We start from the raw sequence: 26,394 nt of genomic DNA on the forward strand, positions 1-26,394 counted from the left end.
ATTTTGATAAATACGTGCACTAATAGCAGAATTTAACAAGAAAAACCTAGGTTGTTTTCTTCGGAACCTAAGATTGCATGTGAAAGGCTTCTTTTTTTTCCTTCCTGAACTTCCATCACTATTTCCATCAAGTTTCTTTGTAAAACTGCATTTTCCTTTCCCTGTTTACTCGTTTTAAGAATTTTATTATTTTATTCAATTCTTATAACATTCCCTGTCATTGCCTTGATTTTCCTTCCTTTATCATTATATTTAAATTTCAAAGTAAATCATGAAAATGTTCAATGGGTTTAGTAGGAAATCAAATCTGAAGGAAATATAACTTACATTTATGTTGCGAGTTAATTAATAGTTATCAAGAAGTAAGAAATGAACTGTAGTTAAATAAATTATTATATCACTTAATTATTTTATTTGTTGTTGAATCCTCAATAAGTTTATTTTGAGTATAAAATAGTCATTAATTTTTTTTCTAACAATGTAATCATCAATTAATAATAAAAAAGAACAAAAAAGTTTGTAATTACCTGTTATATTTCCTTCTTGAGAGAAAATTGCATGGATAATTCCGGTTAACTTTCCTTTCAATTGTGTAGAAAATGTGTTCTTTACCATGTTGGTCTATAAATACCATGAATCAGACATCTAACCAAAACTAACCACATTATTCTTGAATAGCAATAAGCACACAGAAGATGGGAGAAAAAGGCAAAGACAAGTTAAAGAAAAATTTCAAAGTTAGTCCCTTCCCTTCTTTAAGAACTTTGGCATAGCATATTACGTTTTTCTTTAACTTGTCTTTGCCCTTTTTCTCTGCTATTCTTCTTAACTTATTTTCTCAACATCGTATGGATGTACATCGGAGGTTCAGTATTGGGAGAGAGAATGACTAAGGCAAGTTCAAGAAAAAAATTATCAAATGACCGAAACATTTTCATTTAACTTGTCTTTTTCTTTAACTTGCCTTTGTCATTCTCTCAATATACTATTTCTTTCATAAAAAAATTAATTCGCTTTTCTTGCATGAAATGGTAAGCCACACACATATGTTACCTCAAATCAATCATTTTCAGACCTTACATTTATATCCCACAACTTAAATTAATTTGTTCAAATATACCTTTCTTTTATTTTGTTACATTGCAGGTAACATTGACATATAAATGGACGAGCTCTTATGTCAAAATTGTTTTCTTATACGTTCGATAACAAAATGTATCTATATAGGTCCACCATATGCTATCAAATGTAGCAACCCGTCGATATCGATGCACTTAAACTAACGAAATTTGAACGCTAGTAAAAATAGACGTAGCTATATGACAATTTTTTTGTAGTGAGTGGGAAGAAATTTGTTCTATTTTTGTACTGAATATGACAAAATTGGGGGGGGGGAAAAACATAAATATGGATTCACATATATAGAGTTTGTATTCAATAGTTGATCATGTTTTTAATTGACTTTTTTGTGATTAATTCTAATTAATTTTGGGGCATGTATACTATTAATTTTGTTTTTTTTTCTATTTAGGTGTAATTGGAATGCAAGTTGAAAGGTGAATTACTTAGACAATTTGACATGGAAGCAAAATTGGTGAAAGAGTTTCATAAAAAAAACCGCATACTAAACTTATTAGATTTTGGGGTTTTTTCATTTTAATAATTATTTTTATTTTTATTTTTTATGAAGATATTTATTTAAAAATTTAATTAGTATTATTTTTTTATTAGATAAATACTTATGATTTGTAAGCTCCCCGACTCAACCTAGACCTTAAACTCGATTCGGTAAGATCACATTAGTCATCGAGGCGGCTAGGTCTTTATAAAAATTAATTTTCGTTTTAAAACCTGTTTTATGCTAGTGAATATCTCTTTTTTTTTTCAATTTAATCTATCATCATTATAGCAGCAGAGTTTAAACAATAATTTGTAAATCTCTTTTTAAAAATAAAAAATAAAATCAACCTATTTTTATCACATAATAATAGGTACCTTCTTACAACCTTAATTGTATCCAATAAATATCTACTTAAATGTCCTTTTCATTATGAATAATGTCATGCAACCTAAACGTTTGAATTAGAAATCTTATCTCACACCACGGTTCTGAATAAAATAAAATGGAAATAATAATAATAATGGTACTAATAATATTTTGTTTTAATAGTTATTATTTATTTATTTATTTAAGAGTTTAATTAGGAATAAATTTTTTTATATAATAAATATTTAGGATTTATATTTGAAACATTCAATTAATAGTGAAACCCTTTTCTGGCATATGTCAATTAAAGGGATAGGAGATTTTTATTTTTTACAAATTGGCTGTTTAGGTTGGGAGTTCTCCACCATTTTTTTTAATTTTCAATAAAAGTTTCATTTTCTTATTTTTATTGTTATTTTTTCTTATGCATAGCTAAATTTCAATTCTAATTTTAGGCCAAAAATTATTTCAATGTTAGAATTATTAAATTTGAAATCATAATTACACTCTTTACTTTGGTTTTCGTTAACTCTCCAATTTAGGAGGTAGATTTGGCCATCTCATAACGTCATTTTAGCATCAAATCAAGAATGGCACCCTTGATTTAATGTTGGACATCATACTGTTAGTGAATCAATATGATCTATACTTATGATCAATAAAATAAAATGGAAACAACAGCAACAACAACAACAACAACAATGGTACTAATAATATTAAAGGTGAGAATAAGTTGAGACCCTCCGCATGTCACAACCAAACATTCAATTATGACCATCAAGAATAACAATCAGTTCTGTAACACCCTAACCCATCTTCGTTGCTGGATTTGGGTTACGGAGCATTACTATACAAATGAGAACAATTAAGTTCAAAATAGATCTATAATGTCATTTAATATTAATTACGAAAAACTCATTACAAACTAGCAGCGTACACATTTGGGTCTTAAATTGAGCCTTCGAGGCCCTAAAAAAAGTTCAGGAACAATCTAGGACTAATTTAAAATAAATCAAAAAATTTTGGTAAAAAGTTGAAAATTTTGAAACTAGGGTCACACAGCCATGTGGCATAGCAAAGTTTGGACACACGGTCGTGTCCCAGCCCATGTGTCCACTTGTGTGTATATGAAATTGGGTTACACGGCCGTGTAACTCTCTGTGTCCGTGTAGTTCATCCTGCACCTAAAATTTCAATGTCAAATGGCCGTGTGGGGTGACCGTGTATGGCACGCGGCCGTGTGGCAGCCCATGTCCTAGGCCATTTGCTCCTAATTTAGCTCTTAAAACAAGTCATCTCAAATCTTATACTTGCACATCAAGACACACCTTTCCCACACATTTTCATATGATTAAAACACACCCTAACATATTCAAAACATGCCAATTCAAGCAACCTATATGTTCTAACCAATATGTCATTCAAAGGCACCACATTTCATATACAAAAGCCATTCGTAAATAAGATTACAATACCACAGTTCAACCATACAACACGGATACAAATGATCACTTCTTGTAAATCTATACCATCACAATTTATCAATTTAACTAGGCATAACCAACATGACCATATTCAAAAGTGTTTAGTCATATACAAACCAAAGACAAAAGGCATTATGCATATCAAGGTGCAACACATGTCCCTAATATTTACTTTGTTGTGATGAATTCTAATTAATTTCGGATATAGATACTATTAATTTTGATATTTTTTTTCTATTTAGGTGCAACACATGTCCCTAATATTGGAATGCAAGTTGAAAGGTGAATTACTTGGATTTTTGTTACATTAATTTGTTCAAATATACCTTTCTTTTATTTTGTTACATTGCAGGTAACATTAACATATAAATGGACGAGCTCTTATGTCAAAATTGTTTTCTTATACGGGCGATAACAAAATGTATCTATACAGGTTCACCATATGCTGTCAAATGTAGCAACCTATCGATATAGATGCACTTAAACTAACGAAATTTGACCGCTAGTAAAAATAGACATAGCTATATGACAATTTTTTTGTAGTGAGTGGGAAGAAAGTTGTTTTGTTTTTGTATTGAATATGACAAAATTGGAAAAAAAAACATAAATATGGATTCACAGATATAGAGTTTTATTCAATAGTTGATCATGTTTTTAATTGATTTTTTTGTGATTAATTCTAATTAATTTTGGGGTACTAAACTTATTAGATTTTAAGGTTATTTCATTTTAATAATTATTTTTTATTCGTATTTATTTGTAAAGATATTTATTTAAAAATTTAATTAGTATTACTTTTTTATTAGATAAGTACTTATGGTTTGTAACCTCCCCGACTCAGCCTAGATGTTAGACTCGATTCGGGAAGATCACATTAGTCATCGAGGTGGCTCGATCTTTATAAAAAATAATTTTCATTTTAGAACATGTTTTATGCTAGTGAATATCTCGCTTTATAAATAATAATATTTTTTTAGTTTTAATTGCATGTGGAAGGGTTGTGTTTGGTGGTTTGGCAGGTGCAGATGGAGGAAGGAGAAATGAAGGAGTGAAGGTTTGCTGGGGCAAAAGGTTGGACACTTTGTATGGAAATAAAAAATATTTCTAGCGAGTGGGAAGAAAGTTGTTCTGTTTTGTATTGAATATGACAAATTTTAGAAAAATAACATAAATATGGATTCACAGAGATAGAGTTTGTATTCAATAGTTGATAATGTGCTTAATTTACTTTTTTCTGATGAATTCTATTTAATTTCGGATATAGATACTATTAATTTTGGTATTTTTTTCTATTTAGGTGCAACACATGTCCCTAATATTGGAATGCAAGTTGAAAGGTGAATTACTTGGACTATTTGACATGCAAGCAAAATTTGTGAAAAAGATTCACAAAAAAAAATAACAGGATACTAAATTTATTAGATTTTGGTATTATGTTGTTTTAATAGTTATTTTTTATTTGTATTTATTTGTAAAGATATTTATTTAAAAATTTAAATAGTATTATTTTTTTATTATTACATAAATACTTATGATTTGTAACCTCTCCGACTCAGCCTAGACGTTAGACCCGATTTGGGAAGATCACATTAGCCATCGAGGTGGCTCGGTCTTGAAAACAAATAATTTTCATTTTAAAACATGTTTTATGCTAGTGAATTTCTCTTCTTCTTTTTTTCAATTTAATATATCATCATTATAGCAGTAGAGTTTAAACAATAATTTGTAATTCTCTTTTTAAAAATAAAAAATAAAATCAACCTATTTTTATCACATAATAATAAGTACCTTTTTACATCCTTAACTGTATCGAATAAATATCTACTTAAATGCCCTTTTCATTATGAATAATGTCATGCAACCTAAACGTTTGAATTAGAAATCTTATTCAATACCACGATTTTTAATAAAATAAAATGGAAACAACAACAATAATAATGGTACTAATAATATTTTGTTTAATTGGGATTAATTTTTTTATTAAATAAATATTTAGGATTTATATTTGAAGCATTCAGTTAAAAGTGAAACCCTTTTATGGGAGAGGGGATTTTTTTTTATACATTTTGGGTGCTTAGGTTGGGAATTCTCCACCCTTGGTTTATTTATTTATTTAATTTCAATAAAAGTTTTCTTTTCTTATTTTTATTGTTATTTTTTATCATGCATAACTAAATTTCAATTCTAATTTTAGGCAAAAAATTATTTCAGTGTTAGAACTATTAAATTTGAAATCATAATTACATCTTTACTTTGGTTTTAGTTAACTCTCTAGTTTAGGAGGTAGATTCGACCATCTCATAACATCATACTATTAGTGAATCAATATGATCTATAATTTTCGTATTCATCTCACTAAATAACAAATTGGCATGACAAATTGAGTGAGTAGTTGAATTCGTCAAGAGAATTAATAAACAAGTTTAAACAATCGGTGCAGTTGAGGCCGTTGATTTGAGTTGGATACTTCTAACTCGTTAGGCTGTTGAGGAATTAAATTGTGGAAGTTGCTTTCAAGGGTATTCACTTGATAAGGGTAAATGTCAGATTGTTCCCACAATTAATTTACATATAGAAGGGCTTGTGGTATAAGACTTTTCCTCGATCACTATAAACAACTTATTAATTGGAGGAGAAAATTCATCGTCTAAGATCAATTCTTAGCTAGAATCAAAATTGTGCTTGAAGTTACAACTTTTGTAACAACCCGTTTTTAGTGAAATCAGAACAATGGTTTTGAGACCTCAAACCCAATGAGTAAATCATTATTTTAATGTCTACGGTATGTTAGTAAGGTCATATAAAAATTTCGTTAAGAAATTTGGACGTTTGCATGCTTAATTAAGTGAAGAGGACTAAATCATAAAAGGTGAAAAAGTAGAGTCTATAAGTTAAAGGTGTCAAATTGCTATGAATTTTTTAAATGAGTGGACTTAAATTGCAATTAGACCATTATTAGTAGTAGTGGACAAAGATGGGTGTAACGCCCCAAAATTTCTAATTTCCTTATTGTGAAAATATGACACAAATATCTGTTAGCTTTAGTGGTTATGTGTTTTGGGAGTGTTCGGGAGGTCCCAAGTTTAAGCCTTTGCTTGGTCAAATTTTGGTATTTTGAATGAATTAGGCCTTACTCTTGTTTAGTAGGGTTTTATTTGATTGCTGGGAAAATTATATTAGAATGAGTTTGTTGGTTTGGTGGTTAAATGGTGTGTTATTATGGTGGAGGTCTTGTGTTCGAATCCTTATGTAGTCAAGGGTATTTTTTTTTTGCTCAGATTTTGGGATAGAGTTGTGTAATAAGGGGATTCTGAGTAGTGGGGATTAGGGGAAAAGATTAAGGGATTTTAGGGGTTATTAGAATTTTTTTTTCATAAGCGAATTTTGACTCTTTTTTCCAAAAAAAATCCTGCCATCTATTCTTCTTCCTCTCCTCTTCTCGAAATTCTCTGAGTTTTTCCATCTTTCTCTTCTTCTTGATTTTTCCCTAGTCCATTTATTTTCCTTCGTTTTCACACGCAGTTAGTGCTTGCTTAGTTTTCATAAGTGTTTCTCTTCGTTTCTGTCATTAATCTCTTAACAAATGAAGTGGTAATATTTTTTCTCTACAATTTGGGCGTAGGGGGAGGCTTGGACTGGTGAATTCAGTGTTCTCGTCTTAACAATAGTTAAACGGAGGGTTATCATTGGTCGTAAGTTGGGTTTTTGTTAGTTCTTGGTTGTCAATTCACTTTTAAATCCGTTATATTGATGTTGAGTATCTTGACTATAGGCTTTGGAGTGCTCGGGGACTGTTTTAGCATCAAACAAAACCAGGCGTGTACCTAAAACTCAAAAAAAAGGGATTCGGTGAGAAGTCGAAATTGCTTGCTGTCTAGGCTAATTTTGAAAAATCACCATAAACTGTGGAAATCAAATTAGAAGATGAAAAAAATACAGAATTAAATCTTATTGAGTCTAGTTTCTCATAGAGGAAATGGTGTAAGTAATGTAATTGTAAATCGTGAGGTATGATAAACTTTGTGAGGCAAGGTCAGATTGAATTTGGGTTCCCCTGTTCTGACTTTGGAAAATCATCAAAAATTGGAGGAAAATAATTAGGGGTTAAAATTTACATGTTTAAATTATTAATAAGTCTATTTTCAATAGAAACAAATGAAAACATCATCCAAATTTTGTACTAAGAGATAATTAGTTTTTAGCAAAGAAGGGACGAAGCTATCAAATAGCAGGACAAGGGTAAGTTTGAAGATTTTACTGTACTTATTGATTGGACTAAAAATTCTGAAAATTTTATGGTAGAAAGGTTAAGTCTAGTTTCAAAGACATCAAGTAGATCTTAATTCGAAATTCTGTAGCTCAAGATATAAATAATTTAGTAACAGTGACTCAAGTAGACAGCTTTGAAGGAACATATAAGTAAATAGTGAAAACATATATGAATAATTAACTAGCACTGGTTTCATTAAAAATGGATTACGTGACAAATGCCAATTTGGGCCGAGTAGGCCACATGGGCAAGTGAGCCCATTTTTTGAAAGGTGAGAATAAGTTGAGACCCTCCGCATGTCAAATCCAAACATTCAATTATGACCATCAAGAATAACAATCAGTTCTGTAACACCCCTAACCTGTCTTCGTTTCTGGATTTGGGTTACGGAGCATTACTATACAAATGAGAACAATTAAGTTCAAAATAGATCTATAATGTCATTTAATATTAATTACCAAAAACTCATTACAAACTAGCAGCATACACATTTGGGTCTTAAATTGAGCCTTCGAGGCCCTAAAAAAAGTTTAGGAACAATCCAGGACTAATTTAAAATAAATCAAAAAATTTTGGTAAAAAGTTGAAAATTTTGAAAATAGGGTTACACAGGCATGTGGCATAGCCCAGGCCGTGTGGACATTCAAAGTTAGGACACACGGTCGTGTCCCAGCCCGTGTGTCCACTTGTGTGTATATGAAATCGGGTTACACGATCGTGTAACTCTCTGTGTCCGTGTGGTTCATCCTGCACCTAAAATTTCAATGCCAAATGGACGTGTGGGGTGACCGTGTATGGCACGCGGCTGTGTGGCAGCCCATGTCCTAGGCCATGTGCTCCTAATTTAGCTCTTAAAACAAGTCATCTCAAATCTTATACTTGCACATCAAGACACACCTTTCCCACACATTTTCATATGATTAAAACACACCCTAACACATTACAAATATGCCAATTCAAGCAACCTATATGTTCTAACCAATATGTCATTCAAAGGCACCACATTTCATATACAAAAGCCATTCGTAAATAAGATTACAATACCACAACTCAACCATACAACATGGATACAAAAGATCACTTCTTTTAAATCTATACCATCACAATTTATCAATTTAACTAGGCATAACCAACATGACCATATTCAGAAGTGTTTTGTCATATACAAACCAAAGACAAAAGGCATTATGCATATCAAGGTTTGGTAAAACTCAAAAACATTACCATATTACAAAATTAGCAACAATTCCTATACATGTCATAACACATATCACACACACACACACACTATTTAGTTACTTCATTCTCAATTTATACCACCTAGCCATACTTATTCACAAAACACACATAGAAGATTAAATTCACCTATCAACACAAGCATATATCAACTAATTTCAAAACACATATATACGCAAGTAGGTTAAGCATAGGCTCGAAACATATCAAATTAACATACAACCCTAGACATGCCATTTATAACCATTTCAATATATTTCATAGGTTACCAAAGTGGATCGATGGATAGTGTGATCGTACCCCAACATTAGTTCCAACCATTTGAGATTTTCGATGATCTACAAAATAATTAAAACAACTGTATAAGCAACTAATGCTTAGTAAGTTCGTATAAAGGAAACTCAAACTTACCGAATTCATTAAATTAAGCAATCAAGCATAATTTACCTTAGTCATAGTCCAAATTTGCTTTCCTATAAACAACACCTCATATGGTTAGTTCATGAAGTAATACACATATAAATCCAACCAAAACATGATGTAAAACTTGAAAACATTTCCATTTCATATTTCATCCCTTATGCATGTATAATAAACCATCATTTCCTTTTAATTACACATATCATTTTAATCCACTTCATTATCCAAAATCATGAATCATTTTATATATTTATATACCCATTTACGCTTTATTTACTCGTTAAACCAAATAGAATAACATCGGATACCCGGGAAATGCTCACACATAGTGTGTATTTTCATGTAACTGTAACCATAACCTTTCTAACAGTATTCACACGAGCTGTGAAATGGGCCTGCTCACACGAGCTGTGAGTCAGGATGTTGGCTACACAATGCTACTCTCATGAGCTATGGAGGACCTCCAACAAATACAAGACCTCATCCATCGATAAGACATTCAGGACCAGCACTCGAAACTGTATAATCCCTAACGACATGTCATTTGTATCCTAAGTATTCACAAGGTTCAAATGAGACTCTTTTCATATCCTTATCTGTGACTTTCATTTTCATATTAGCTTTTCAATATATTTCCATGAAGTTCACATTTCAATATATTAGGTAAATACTCATGATTTGTATCCTCCTCGAGACCCGATTCGAAAAGATCACATTAGCCATCAAGGTGGCTCGGTCTTTATAAAAAATAATTTTCGTTTTAAAACATGTTTTATGCTAATGAATATCTCTTCTTTTTTCAATTTAATCTATCATCATTATAGCAGTGGAGTTTAAACATAATTTGTAAATCTCTTTTTAAAAATAAAAATAAAATCAACCTATTTTTATCACATAATAATAAGTACCTTCTTACATCCTTAATTGTATCAAATAAATATCTACTTAAATGCCCTTTTCATTATGAATAATGTCATGCAACCTAAATGTTTGAATTAGAAATCTTATCCCATACCACGGTTCTTAATAAAATAAAATGGGAATAATAATAATAATAATAATAATAATAATAATGGTACTAATAATATTCATGGTGAGAATAAGTTGAGACCCTCCACATGTCAAATTTGCGTCCTAATCTATAGGGTTATCTGAAAAGATGGAAAATAATGGGGAGTGAGCTATGAAAACTCAGTGTGAGTCCCTTTAGAATAAACTAATCCAAACATTCAATTATGACCATCAATAATAACAAACAATTCCACATATCAATCAATTCAAAATGGTAGTTTGGGTTTGCTACCTTGACAAGCAAGCATTAACTTTTAACACTATCAATCATACTTAATCAGACGAATTCAATTAGAGAATTAACATATTGTTCATAACAGTTATATGCACATTGAATCGTTCAATTGTTTCATCATGTACTTTTTATTAAGTATGCACAATATGCCTTGCAACATTCATTTTAATAATTTGTTTAACATTCGGTAATCCTACCCCATCGCTACACTCCATAATAGAGGTTCCCCAGAACTCAACATCACACCGATTTGTGGGCTTAATATCACTTTTGGATTCAAATAATTGCAGCTAAAAGCTGCCAATAACTACATGACCATCTCGCTGATAAGAGCTCTCAGAGAGACCGTGAGAGCACAGTAAAATAGACGCAGTTGAAATGTACTTTTGATGTGGATACACAGTGCAAAATTAAATGCGGTTATACTATCATATACTCCCTTCGATCATAACATCTCATCCCATGCAAAGCAACACAATCAATTCAGAAGCGTTCAAACATTGTAATATCCAATATTCTATCTCTTTGCAATTCAATAGCATTCATGTATCAATTAAGCATTCAATATGTCAAACATTTAGGGCATACGAATCCTTCAATTGGATACCTATAAGTAAAGTCATTCATGGTTCAACCAATCAATCAAGATTAATCACATTTATAAATTCATTTATTCATATATCTCATTATTCTGTCCTAATCCAAGACCTAATTGCGTAATCTAGATCTCTACTATGACAGAACCGACACCTGACCCTCAAAAGTATTTTCTTGAAAAGAGTCAATTTTTAAAAGATTCTTGTGGCATGGTTTTTTTTTCAAAATATCCTTCTTAATATTATGTATGTAGATGTACCCAATTTCCACAGTCTGAGTTTTGTGAGCCTGACTCTGATACCACTAAATCTAACCTCTCCGACCTGGCCTAGACGTTAGACCCGAATCGAGAAGATCACATTAGCCATTGAGGTGGCTCGGTCTTTAACAAAAATAATTTTCATTTTAAAACCTATTTTATGTAAGTGAACATCTCATTTTTTTTTCAATTTAATGTATCATCATTATAGCAGCGGAGTTTAAACAATAATTTGTAAATATATTGTTTTGAATAAAAAAATCAACCTATTTTTATCACATAATATTAAGTACCTTCTTACATCCTTAACTATATCGAATAAATATATACTTAAATGCTCTTTTAATTATGAATAATATCATGTATCTTAAATGTTTGAATTAGAAATCTTAATTCGCCTTTCTTGCCGACAATGGTAAGCCACACACATTCCACATGCATATGTTAGCTCAGCTAAATTATTTTCAAACCTTATATTTTTATTCCACTACTTATATTAATTTGTTCAAATATACCTTTCTTTTATTTTGTTACATTGTAGGTAATATTAACATATAAATGGACAAGCTCTTATGTCAAAAATTATTTTATTATATAGGCGATAACAAAATGTACCAATATAGGTTCACCATATGTTGTCAAATGTAGTAACCCGTCAATATAGATGCACTTAAACTAACAAAATTTGACCGCTAGTAAAAATAGACGTAGCTACATGACAAATTATTTGTAGTGAGTGGGAAGAAAGTTGTTCTTTTTTTTGTATTGAATATGGCAAAATAAAAAATAATAATTAACATAAATAGGGATTCACAGATATAGAGTTTGTATTCAATAGTTGATAATGTGCTTAATTGACATTTTTGCGATTAATTCTAATTAATTTTGAATATGGATACTATTAGTTTTGGTATTTTTTTTTCTATTTAGGTGCAACACATGTCTCTAATATTGGAATGCAAGTTGAAAGGTGAATTACTTAGACAATTTGACATGGAAGCAAAATTGGCATAAAAATTTTCATAAAAAAACGACATTCTAAATTTATTAGGTTTGGGATTATTTTGTTTTAATAGTTATTTTTATTATTTATTTGTAAAGGTATTTATTTAAGAGTTTAATTAGGATTAAATTTTTTATTAGATAAATATTTAGGATTTATATTTGAAGCATTCAATTAAGAGTGAAACCTTTTCTGTAATATGCAATTAAGGGATAGGGAATTTTTATTTTTTACATTTTCATTGCTTTGTTGGGGAATTCTCCACTGTTTTTTTATCTTTTTTTATTTTCAATAAAAGTTATTATTATTTTTATTGTTATTTTTTATTATGCATAGCTAAATTAGGCTAAAAATTAATTCAACATTAGAACTATTAAATTTGAAATTGTAATTACATTCTCTACATTGGTATTCGTTAACTCTCCACTTTAGGAGGTAGATTCGGCCATCTCATAATGTCATTTTAGCATCAAATCAAAAAGGGCACCCCTTGATTCAATGTTGGTCGTCATACTGTTAGTGAATCAATATGATATGTAATTTTTGTATTCATCTCATCGAATAACAAATTGACATGAAAAATTGAGTGAGTAGTTGGATCTGTCAAGGGAATTAACAATCAAGTTTACACAACCAGCGCAGCTGAGGTCGTTGATTTGAGTCGGGTTCTTCTAACTCATCAGGCTGTTGAAGAATTAAATTGTGGCTTGGTTCGGGAAGATCACATTAGCCATCAAGGTGGCTCGGTCTTTATCAAAAATAATTTTCATTTGAACACCTATTTTATGCAAGTGAATATCTCCTTTTTTTTAAAAAAAAATTAATCTATCATCATTATAGCAGTGGAGTTTAAACAATAATTTGTAAATCTCTTTTTAAAAAAAATTAAAACCTATTTTTATCACATAATAATAAGTAAATTCTTACATCCTTAACTATATAGAATAAATATATACTTAAATGCCCTTTTCATTATAAATAATGTCATGCATCCTAAATGTTTGAATTAGAAATCTTATCCCATACCACGATTCTTAATAAAATAAAACGAAAACAAAAACAACAACAACAACAACAACAACAACAATAATGGTACTAATAATATTAAATGTGAGAATAAGCTGAGACCCTCCGCATGTCAAATCCGTGTCCTAGTCTGTGGAGTTATCTGAAAAGGTAGAAAATTTTCTAACAAAACTTTAATACTACCTTAATGATAGTCCGTAAATATTTATAAAAATATTTACGGCTCGTTTATAGAATCGAGGTATCAATACCTCATTTTCTAAACCACTTAACCTAATGAATACTTATCAAACACAAATTGTATGGATAATTCCGATTAACTTTCCTTTCATTTGTGTAGAAATTGTGTTCTTCATCATGTTGGTCTATAAATACCAGGAATACATCTAACCAAAACTAACCACTTTTTTCTTGAATAGCAATAAGCTACAGATATAGCACACAGAAGATGGGAGAAAAAGGCAAAGACAAGTTAAAGAAAAATTTCAAAGTTAGTCCCTTCCCTTCTTTAAGAACTTAGGCATAGCATATGACGTTTTTCTTTAACTTGTCTTTGCCCTTTTTCTCTGCTATTCTTCTTAACTTATTTTCTCAACATCGTATGGATGTACGTCGGAGGTTCAGTATTGGGAGAGAGAATGACTAAGGCAAGTTAAAGAAAAAAATTATCAAATGACCGAAACATATTCATTTAAAAAAACTAATCTTTTTCTTTAACTTGCCTTTGTCATTCTCTCAATCTACTATTTCTTTCATAAAAAAATTAATTAGCTTTTCTTGCATGAAATGGTAAGCCACACACATATGTTACCTCAAATCAATCATTTTTAGAACTTACATTTATATCCCACTACTTAAATTAATTTGTTCAAATATACCTTTCTTTTATTTTGTTACATTGCAGGTAACATTAACATATAAATGGACGAGCTCTTATGTCAAAATTGTTTTCTTATACGGGCGATAACAAAATGTATCTATATAGGTTCACCATATGCTGTCAAATATGGCAACCCGTCGATATCGATGCACTTAAACTAACGAAAATTGACCGCTAGTAAAAATAGACGTAGCTATATGACAATTTTTTTGTAGTGAGTGGGAAGAAATTTGTTCTGTTTATGTACTGAATATGGCAAAATTGGGAAAAAAAACATAAATATGGATTCACAGATATAGAGTTTGTATTCAATAGTTGATCATGTTTTTAATTGACTTTTTTGTGATTAATTCTAATTAATTTTGGGGCATGTATACTATTAATTTTGTTTTTTTTTCTATTTAGGTGTAATTGGAATGCAAGTTGAAAGGTGAATTACTTAGACAATTTGACATGGAAGCAAAATTGGTGAAAGAGTTTCATAAAAAAAACCGCATACTAAACTTATTAGATTTTGGGGTTTTTCGTTTTAATAATTATTTTTATTTTTATTTTTGTAAAGATATTTATTTAAAAATTTAATTAGTATTATTTTTTTATTAGATAAATACTTATGATTTGTAACCTCCCCGACTCAACCTAGACGTTAAACTCGATTCGGTAAGATCACATTAGTCATCGAGGTGGCTCGGTCTTTATAAAAATTAATTTTTGTTTTAAAACCTGTGTTATGCTAGTGAATATCTCTTTTTTTTTTTCAATTTAATCTATCATCATTATAGCAGCAGAGTTTAAACAATAATTTGTAAATATCTTTTTAAAAATAAAAAATAAAATCAACCTATTTTTATCACATAATAATAAGTACCTTCTTACAACCTTAAGTGTATCCAATAAATATCTACTTAAATGTCCTTTTCATTATGAATAATGTCATGCAACCTAAACGTTTGAATCAGAAATCTTATCTCACACCATGATTCTGAATAAAATAAAATGGAAATAATAATAATAATGGTACTAATAATATTTTGTTTTAATAGTTGTTATTTATTTATTTATTTATTTAAGAGTTTAATTAGGAATAAATTTTTTTATATAATAAATATTTAGGATTTATATTTGAAACATTCAATTAATAGTGAAACCCTTTTCTGGCATATGTCAATTAAGGGGATAGGGGATTTTTATTTTTTACAATTTGGCTGTTTAGGTTGGGAGTTCTCCACCCTTGTTTTTTTTTAAATTTTCAATAAAAGTTTCATTTTCTTATTTTTATTGTTATTTTTTCTTATGCATAGCTAAATTTCAATTCTAATTTTAGGCCAAAAATTATTTCAATGTTAGAATTATTAAATTTGAAATCATAATTACACTATTTACTTTGGTTTTCGTTAACTCTCCAATTTAGGAGGTAGATTTGGCCATCTCATAACGTCATTTTAGCATCAAATCAAGAATGGCGCCCTTGATTTAGTGTTGGACGTCATACTGTTAGTGAATCAATATGATCTATACTTATGATCAATAAAATAAAATGGAAACAACAGTAGCAACAACAACAACAACAATGGTACTAATAACATTAAAGGTGAGAATAAGTTGAGACCCTCCGCATGTCAAATCCAAACATTCAATTATGACCATCAAGAATAACAATCAGTTCTGTACACCCCTAACCCGTCTTCGTTGCTGGATTTGGGTTACGGAGCATTACTATACAAATGAGAACAATTAACTTCAAAACAGATCTATAATGTCATTTATTATTAATTACCAAAAACTCATTACAAACTAGCAGCATACACATTTGGGTCTTAAATTGAGCCTTCAAGGCCCTAAAAAAAGTTCAGGAACAATCCAGGACTAATTTAAAATAAATCAAAAAATTTTGGGAAAAAGTTGAAAATTTCACTATCTAAATATCAAACATTGCATTTCATAACTTCTGTATATCTACATAATGAAACCAATATGTATACAACTTAATATCCAATCACATTTACAACATTAGTAACATTATATTATGGCCGTACATACCTTTGATGTCATTATATTATACACATATGATCATTTCAATGAAATCATTCAATCATAAACTATATACACTCAATACAAATCAACTTAACCTTTAATTGACTAATCCAATAAATTTATAAAAGCTAAATTCAAACTTGTATTACTCACTTAACTATCATTACCCGAATTTGTATGTCTTATTCATAAATTTTAAACCAACCTTAAAATCATTTACATATATCAATTAAAAGACCAAAAACATGCATATTTATCTATTACAAGTTTGCGCATATGAATACACCATTTTAGCCATACCAAAAAAAAATCCATACAATTCATATCATTTTACAAATATAAAATCGAATATTAAGTCCACTTGCATGAGCAAATCGTACCTTTATTAAATACTCCACATTTCTAATTTATTTCATAACAAATTGACATCCATAAATAAACTCATAAATTGTAAAAGATTTAGCCATTAAATCATAAGTCAAAATATGCCATTTCCGAGTTCACTTAATTACTAAATTACATAACAATACCTTAACAAAGCATATCAAACAAGATTCACATATATTTAATTATAAATAAACCATAGACAAAACACTACGACTAAAACCAAACATATCACACATATCATATATATATATAACACATAACCAAGATTAATTAAGCTTGAATATCATTTACCTCATTACCGAAGCACATGACTAAAACACCATAATATATACATATACACCATGGCCAATTCAGAGATTAACATATTATACCAAACTCACTTCACTTATATACTTTAACTAAGCTCACCTATTCCGAATTATTTACCACATTCTTAACAAAACATATCAAACATAATTCACATAAATAAATATGCCATAGCTGAAATACCAAAATCAACATATCTATCACTTGATCAAAAGTATAAAAACCATGCTTAACAAAATAAATAAGCCATTTTTTTTGCATGGCTCATATTTACATACCCAAAAATCAAACATATTAACTAGACTATACATGCCATAAGTTTGAATTCAGACTTAGTAAAATACCGAAAATAGTCGATAGTGTGATAGACTTCTCTGACAATTCCCGTGCTCTTAACCAACTTCCAAATCTATAATATTAAAAGCGATTACACACAGTAAGCTATTAAAGCTTAGTAAGCCATAAGCAAATAAACATTTAATCATTTACATAAATTAAGCTAGACAATTAGTAATAAATCATTATAATTTCACATATAATTCAATTTATCAACTTATATATCAAAACTTATATAATTTGTAATAACTTCCCTCTTTACCGAATAATCAATTGAACATTAATATAATCAATCATCACTTTCCTCAATGCACATATACATCAAATGCCGAATACAAATATATTCAAATATGCAATCACATAATTCATATTTCACATAACTTCATATCATCAATTCAAGTATACAACTTACCTTATTTTCAAATAGGTAATCAACTATCACATACCTGGTCACTTAGCCTGATTTATACATTCGTACACAACTTATCTTTGCCCGTTGAACCATTCGGAATTAAAAAGGATACTCAGATAGTCAAAAGACTCGTACAATGCCAACGTCCCAGACGTGGTCTTACATGTAATCACATATCGATGCCACTATCCCAGACAGGATCTTACACGAATCAAATACGATGCCAATGTCCCAGACATGGTCTTACACGTAAACACAAGTCAATGTCGACGTCCCAAATGTGGTCTTACACGATAACATAGATCAAAAATCCTAAATCATGACATATGTATTCTATCTATTCCTAAGGTTCGTACGGCTTTCAGACAACGTATCTCGATCGAATCAAACACGAAATAAAACTTCCTGGCTTATCACAAATTCGGCCAAGACACATATATATATCCACAAAATTCAATTCAACAAATAACATTTATATATTTGCAAATTCAACAACATTTATATGCTAATATACTTACCTCGGATGTCGTCGACTGTTAAATCGGCTACTCGACCACTTCTGTCTTTCCCCGATCCAAATCTGATTTATTTAATTCTTGATCTAAGGATATTCAAATTAAGTTTATTTAAACATCATTCTATTCAATTTAGCCTAAAAACACATAAAAGGGAAAATTACAATTTTTCCCCTAACATTTCACACTTTTTACAATTTAGTCCTTTTTGCTCAAAACACAAAATACACAAAATTTGACTACACTCCTTAAGGGCCGAATATTCCTAGAGTCCATACAATCCCACATATTTCATTTATTTCACATTTTAGTCCCTTAAAAAATTATTTTTACAATTTAACCCTAATTACTCAAATTCATCAAAAATTCGAAGACAAAACATGTTAATATTTCACATATCTTTCATATTCCATCATCAACTATCACAAAGCTCAAGCCTTCATCAATGGCATTTCTCAAAATCATCAACAATTCACAAAATTAAGATATGGGTTTTGAAGTATTCAAAGCAACGATCTAAAAAACGTAAAAATTATCAAAAATCGAACAAAAACCAACCTTGAATTAAGCTTCAAATTGGCCGAATGTTTCAAGCTTTCAAACCTTGTTTTTCTTTTCTACATTCGGTGAAGAAAGATGAAAATAAAATGGTGGCTTTTAATGTTTTGTTTTATTATTACATATATTATTATATTATTATTATTTTAACTTTTATTTATATATATATATCCCATATCATCATTATGCCATCCACTAACTATTATTATTGGCTAAATTACAGCATAAGGCCTCCAACTTATAAAGACAACAACAATTAGACACTTTTTTAATTAACCATCAAATTTTTATTTTACGCGATTAAGCCCTTTTATTCAAATTAAGCACACAAACAATAAAATTAATTCATGAAACTTTCACATATGTAAATTCACACATAATTAACACAGAAAATAAGATTAAAATATTTTTTAGACTCGAATTTGTGGTTCCAAAACCACTGTTCTGATTAGGGACAAAATCGGGCTGTTACAACTCTCCCCCTCTTAGGGATTTTCGTCCCTGAAAGTCTTACCGGTGAATAGGTTTGGATAACGCTCTTTCATTGTATCTTCTGACTCCCAAGTTGCCTCCTCAACTCCGTGTTTTTGCCATAGTACTTTGACTAATAGAATTTTCTTATTTCTCAATTCTTTAATCTCACGAGTCAGAATACAAATCGGTTCCACTTCATATGTCATATCAGACTGAATCTCAATCTCTGTGGGACTAATCATATGTGAAGGATTGGATCGGTATCTATAGAGCATCGAAACATGGAATACATTATGAATCTTTTCCAGCTCAGGTGGCAACTGCAATTTATAAGCAACCAGCCCGATACGCTCTATAATCTCATATGACTCAATAAATCTCGGACTCAATTTCCTTTTACGATCAAATCTAAGTATTTTCTTCCATTGTGATACCTTCAAAAAGACTTTATCTCCAATCTGAAACTCTATATCTGTTCTTTTTAAGTCTGCATACAATTTTTGATGATTCAATGTTGTTTTTAGACTATCGCGAATCACTTTCACATCATATATTTCAAATTTACACATAGCTTCGAATTTCAAATCTCTTTAATCTCACAACTAAAATTCTAATCTGACTTCCATTGTACATCATCCCTAGCTGAAACTACTTAACTGTATTAAATTGTTTCCATTTCTACTCACATTCTCTGACGATTTTAATCCTGTGTGAATCATTTTCTCACAAAACTCGATCCTGAAGTAACGGAGTTCGATAACTGCTTATAATAGCAACAGTCTTTCTTCGTTACTTTGCAATTCTAAGACATAGTGACAAATAAATATTTCGAGAATTTGGTTTGCATTTCTTGATTTCAATACAATTTCATACTCTTAAATTACTGTAATCTCTCTTAGAATTACCATATAAATTTCTGATCTCAATCCAAAACAATGATAACTGACACCATAGACAGATTTACCAACACAGAAACGAATAACTTAATTGTTTTATCAAAAGAGAAAATATATACTTCCAGAGAGATTTCTTCAGATAGTTAACCATATTTTAGATAACTCCATCTTTTCAATGATAAAGATAATCCTGATACAAAATTTATTAACCCTCTATTTTTATAATCAACAAAGTCAGAAATAACACATTTCACATTCATCATCTATATCATATCTCAGACTATTGTGCATCTTGTTAATCCCATATGAACACCACTGAAAATTTCTTGTAACAGTTGTTGTATATTCGTAGAACTTTTCAGTATACATACTCTATCTCGAAATAACAAATAATAATCAATATCACATCCGAGGTTCTAAGTCATAAATCAATTTATGTTGAACTCCTTTTTAACTTATAATTTGCTGACAAATTTATGAATTTCACAACTTCACTATATAAATGTTTATTTAACCTCTACTTCAACTAACAACTGTTCATTACCTGATAAGATCAATCACGTATTCATCGCCCAATCAAAACATTCGAAACTTTAATCATTTTCCTCGGATAAGAATCATTTACAGACTTAAAAGATTTTCGACGATTGAAACTAACCTTACTGTGCCAAGTTCAAATCTTTCTCTGATATTAAACATTTTAAACTCTTAAAATCATCTAATATTTCACATAACTCTTTTTATGCAGCTTTAACTGTATAGAATTATAAGATATCCTACACACTCTTGTATTGAAATACATTTCGAACCATTCATTAACATAAGGACGAAAATCGTAATCTCTTTATTGAACTCAGATTGAACCAGAACTGATATTTCAATCAACGTTATCTTCGTGCAAAAGGAAACTTCAACAATCAAACTAACCTTAATTTGTCACAACATTTCCCAAATAGGATCATTCCGATAGATATAATTCAGTATCAAGTCTTCAAGAATATGAGTTCTTCTTCCAGACTATCACTCAATTCATACATGTTCATTCAAAGTTTATCTCCAATTAAATGAATAGATTCAGACACATAGAACCCAATTATCTTTTCAAGCAAATAATTCAAATCAGACTAAACCACTGAATCAGTCCTTTCGAATGAATCTTTTCTTCTCGTTGATAAGGATAACCCAAACATATTGTTTCATAGATTTGATATTATTCTTCTATCATTTTCAATTTTATCAATGTTGGACTTTTACGAGAACTAGAAAAGAGTTTATAATGAAGCTATCTCATATATTATTCATCGAAACTCTGAATTATATAGAAATCACCTTTCATAATAGACCTAGTCCTCTTTTCCAAATAGAGATCTCTTGCAGATAATCACGTGGAATTATAAGAAAATTGAAATAGCAAAATTTCAGCATATGGAGTCACACAGGATATCTAAAAAAAATTACAACCCATATAGAATGATATAAGATTCCGATGATATCCCAGAAAATGTCCAGAAAGAACGATGTCATTCTTAAATACTCAAATCCACAATAACAGAAGCAATATAATCTTCGCATATATTTATTCAACAGAACGATAACCAGTAGAAATAGAATATTGATATCATACAGATTTTACCGTCGACTTTCGTATCTACACAATGAAACAAATTACTAGTGAAAGAGATAACAATGTCAAACATAACCCAAACAGATCAACCATGTTTTCATCTATCAGTACATTTAGTTAGCTTTCTCACACGATAAGAATTTTGTTTCTGAATTTAAACAGTCACATATACTTCTGAAGATAAATGTACACGTAGAATACCCAGAAATAATTATAGTAACTGCCTAACTATAACCATTGTACTCAACTATCAACACAATTCAATCATTATTCCACTGTCTAATTCTGTCATCAGAAATTTTTCACATTATCCTATCACTAACAGAAATAAATTTAGGAAAACTTTCAATTAATACTTTCTTTAGATAACATACCTGAATACGTCATTTAGTTGAAATTAACTTCTTATTTACCAATGACTCTGTATAATCTGAATAGTCTTTAGAACTATCCAATATCTCTTTTAGTACTGTCTTTATTTGCTGATTCATTCTCTTTTCTGACCACATTACTAATCTTTCAAACACGAACTTCTATAACTCCACACTTGTAAGCTTATTCAATCCAAATCTTACAGATTTCATTATAACATTTCACTGATATGGGGGTGAGGATAGTAAAGCCTCAAATTTAATTTACACATACATGCACATAACATATATTATCACAAATAGCCAATTCATTTTTAAAATTCACATTCTCAAAACATTTAATAAACTTTTGCTTTTAATCACTTTTATTCTTAACACGTTCATATGTCAACTCAAATCACTAACTCACAACTAGAGCATTTCAGATAACAATCATAACTCAAATATCATATCTCATATGCTCATATAATTACAAAATTTATCAATAACAATTTGTCATACAATTTAATCCTTACCTTTATGAGTCTCAACTTATCACCAACACATTTCCACTCAAATATTTGAGTATTTACTTCTGTACTATTGGAATTAGCTCAGTTGGAAAACTTATCTATCTCACCAAAACAATTTTTTGTCAGAGTTGGAAGATATCACACTATCACAAATTAAATCTGGCATGTATAGCTAGACTCACATACGCTATAGTAGTCCTAGAACCGACTAAACCATAGCTCTAATACCAAATAAAATGTAACACCCTAACTTGTATCCGTCACCAGATTAGGGTTATGAGGCATTACCGAATAAGACACAGTTCAGCACAATCATTTATCTCCTTTCATACACCAAAGAATAACGATACATTTATAACATTATCAAACTTGAATATCCTCAATTTACTTATTTTAAATTAAAATATATAAAATGATAATTACAATTCAAATCAATCATACCTTACTAAGCATGTATCACAAATAAACACATTTCAAAATTCAAACTAATTCAATTTAAACATACATCGAAGCTCAATCGAATATATTCTATAATTAACAAATTCGAACCAAACTTGTATACGTCAGAGTCATGTTAAATTATATAATACTTTCAATATTCGATTTCCCTAAATCCATCATATTAATGACATTTTCATAATTAAATCATATTCAAGCATATATATTCACTTTTCATATATATAAAATATGTTCGTACATAATTTCACTATCTAAATATCAAACATTGCATTTCATAACTTCTGTATATGTACATAATGAAACCAATATGTATACAACTTAATATCCAATCACATTTACAACATTAGTAACATTATATTATGGTCGTACCTACCTTTGATGTCAATATATTATACACATATGACCATCTCAATGAAATCATTCAATCATAAACTATATACACTCAATACAAATCAACTTAACCTTTAATCGACTAATCCAATAAATTTATAAAAGCTAAATTCAAACTTGTATTACTCACTTAACTATCATTACCCGAATTTGTATGTTTTATTCATAAATTTTAAACCTACCTTAAAATCATTTTTATATATCAGTTAAAAGACCAAAAACATGCATATTTATATATTACAAGTTTGCGCATATGAATACACCATTTTAGCCATATCAAAAAAAAAATCCATACAATTCATATCATTTTACAAATATAAAATCGAATATTAAGTCCACTTGCATGAGCAAATCGTACCTTTATTAAATACTCCACATTTCTAATTTATTTCATAACAAATTGACATCCATAAATAAACTCATAAATTGTACAAGATTTAGCCATTAAATCATAAGTCAAAATATGCCATTTCTGAGTTCACTTAATTACTAAATTACATAACAATACCTTAACAAAGCATATCAAACAAGATTCACATATATTTTCTTATAAATAAACCATAGCCGAAACACTACGACTAAAACCAAACATATCACACATATCATATATATATAACACATAACCAAGATTAATTAAGCTTGAATATCATTTACCTCATTACCGAAGCACATGACTAAAACACCATAATATATACATATACACCATGGCCAATTCAGAGATTAACATATTATACCAAACTCACTTCACTTATATGCTTTAAGTAAGCTCACCTATGCCGAATTATTTACCACCTTCTTAACAAAACATATCAAACATAATTCACATAAATAAATATGCCATAGCTGAAATACCAAAATCAACATATCTATCACTTGATCAAAAGTATAAAAACCATGCTTAACAAAATAAATACGCCATTTTTTTTTTGCATGGCTCATATTTACATACCCAAAAATCAAAAATATTAACTAGACTATACATGCCATAAGTTTAAATTCAGACTTAGTAAAATACCGAAAACAGTCGATAGTGTGATAGACTTCTCTGACGATTCCCGTGCTCTTAACCAACTTCCAAATCTATAAAATTGAAAGCGATAACACACAGTAAGCTATTAAAGCTTAGTAAGCCATAAGGAAATAGACATTTAATCATTTACATAAATTAAGCTAGACAATTAGTAATAAATCATTATAATTTCACATATAATTCAATTTATCAACTTATATATCAAAACTTATATCATTTGTAATAACTTCCCTTAATCAATTGAACATTAGTATAATCAATCATCACTTTCTCAATGCACATATACATCAAATGCCGAATACATATATATTCAAATATGCAATCACATAATTCATATTTCACATAACTTCATATCATCAATTGAAGTATACAACTTACCTTATTTTCAAATAGGTAATCAACTATCACATACCTGGTCACTTAGCCTGATTTATACATTCGTACACAACTTATCTTTGCCCATTGAACCATTCGGAATTAAAAAGGATACTCAGATAGTCAAAAGACTCGTACAATGCCAACGTCCCAGACGTGGTCTTACATGTAATCACATATCGATGCCACTATCCCAGACAGGATCTTACACGAATCAAATACGATGCCAATGTCCCAGACATGGTCTTACACGTAAACACAAGTCAATGTCGACGTCCCAAATGTGGTCTTACACGATAACATAGATCAAAAATCCTAAATCATGACATATGTATTCTATCTATTCCTAAGGTTCGTACGGCTTTCAGACAACGTATCTCGATCGAATCAAACACGAAATAAAACTTCCTGGCTTATCACAAATTCGGCCAAGACACATATATATATCCACAAAATTCAATTCAACAAATAACATTTATATATTTGCAAATTCAACAACATTTATATGCTAATATACTTACCTCGGATGTCGTCGACTGTTAAATCGGCTACTCGACCACTTCTGTCTTTCCCCGATCCAAATCTGATTTATTTAATTCTTGATCTAAGGATATTCAAATTAAGTTTATTTAAACATCATTCTATTCAATTTAGCCTAAAAACACATAAAAGGGAAAATTACAATTTTTCCCCTAACATTTCACACTTTTTACAATTTAGTCCTTTTTGCTCAAAACACAAAATACACAAAATTTGACTACACTCCTTAAGGGCCGAATATTCCTAGAGTCCATACAATCCCACATATTTCATTTATTTCACATTTTAGTCCCTTAAAAAATTATTTTTACAATTTAACCCTAATTACTCAAATTCATCAAAAATTCGAAGACAAAACATGTTAATATTTCACATATCTTTCATATTCCATCATCAACTATCACAAAGCTCAAGCCTTCATCAATGGCATTTCTCAAAATCATCAACAATTCACAAAATTAAGATATGGGTTTTGAAGTATTCAAAGCAACGATCTAAAAAACGTAAAAATTATCAAAAATCGAACAAAAACCAACCTTGAATTAAGCTTCAAATTGGCCGAATGTTTCAAGCTTTCAAACCTTGTTTTTCTTTTCTACATTCGGTGAAGAAAGATGAAAATAAAATGGTGGCTTTTAATGTTTTGTTTTATTATTACATATATTATTATATTATTATTATTTTAACTTTTATTTATATATATATCC

At 29.6% G+C, this 26,394-nt stretch overlaps 1 long non-coding RNA gene across 1 annotated transcript; it reads right to left on the reverse strand.

Moving 5' to 3' along the window:
* Positions 1–24,558: 24,558 nt before the first annotated feature.
* On the reverse strand, positions 24,559–25,704 carry LOC107919713 (uncharacterized). Its single transcript, XR_001690432.2, has 2 exons — positions 25,669–25,704; positions 24,559–24,822 (listed from the first exon to the last, which is right to left on the reverse strand). It is a non-coding gene; the product is annotated as an uncharacterized lncRNA (long non-coding RNA).
* Positions 25,705–26,394: the final 690 nt, after the last annotated feature.

Source organism: Gossypium hirsutum, chromosome D13, assembly GCF_007990345.1.
Source record: "Gossypium hirsutum isolate 1008001.06 chromosome D13, Gossypium_hirsutum_v2.1, whole genome shotgun sequence".
NCBI classification, from domain to species: Eukaryota; Viridiplantae; Streptophyta; class Magnoliopsida; order Malvales; family Malvaceae; genus Gossypium; species Gossypium hirsutum.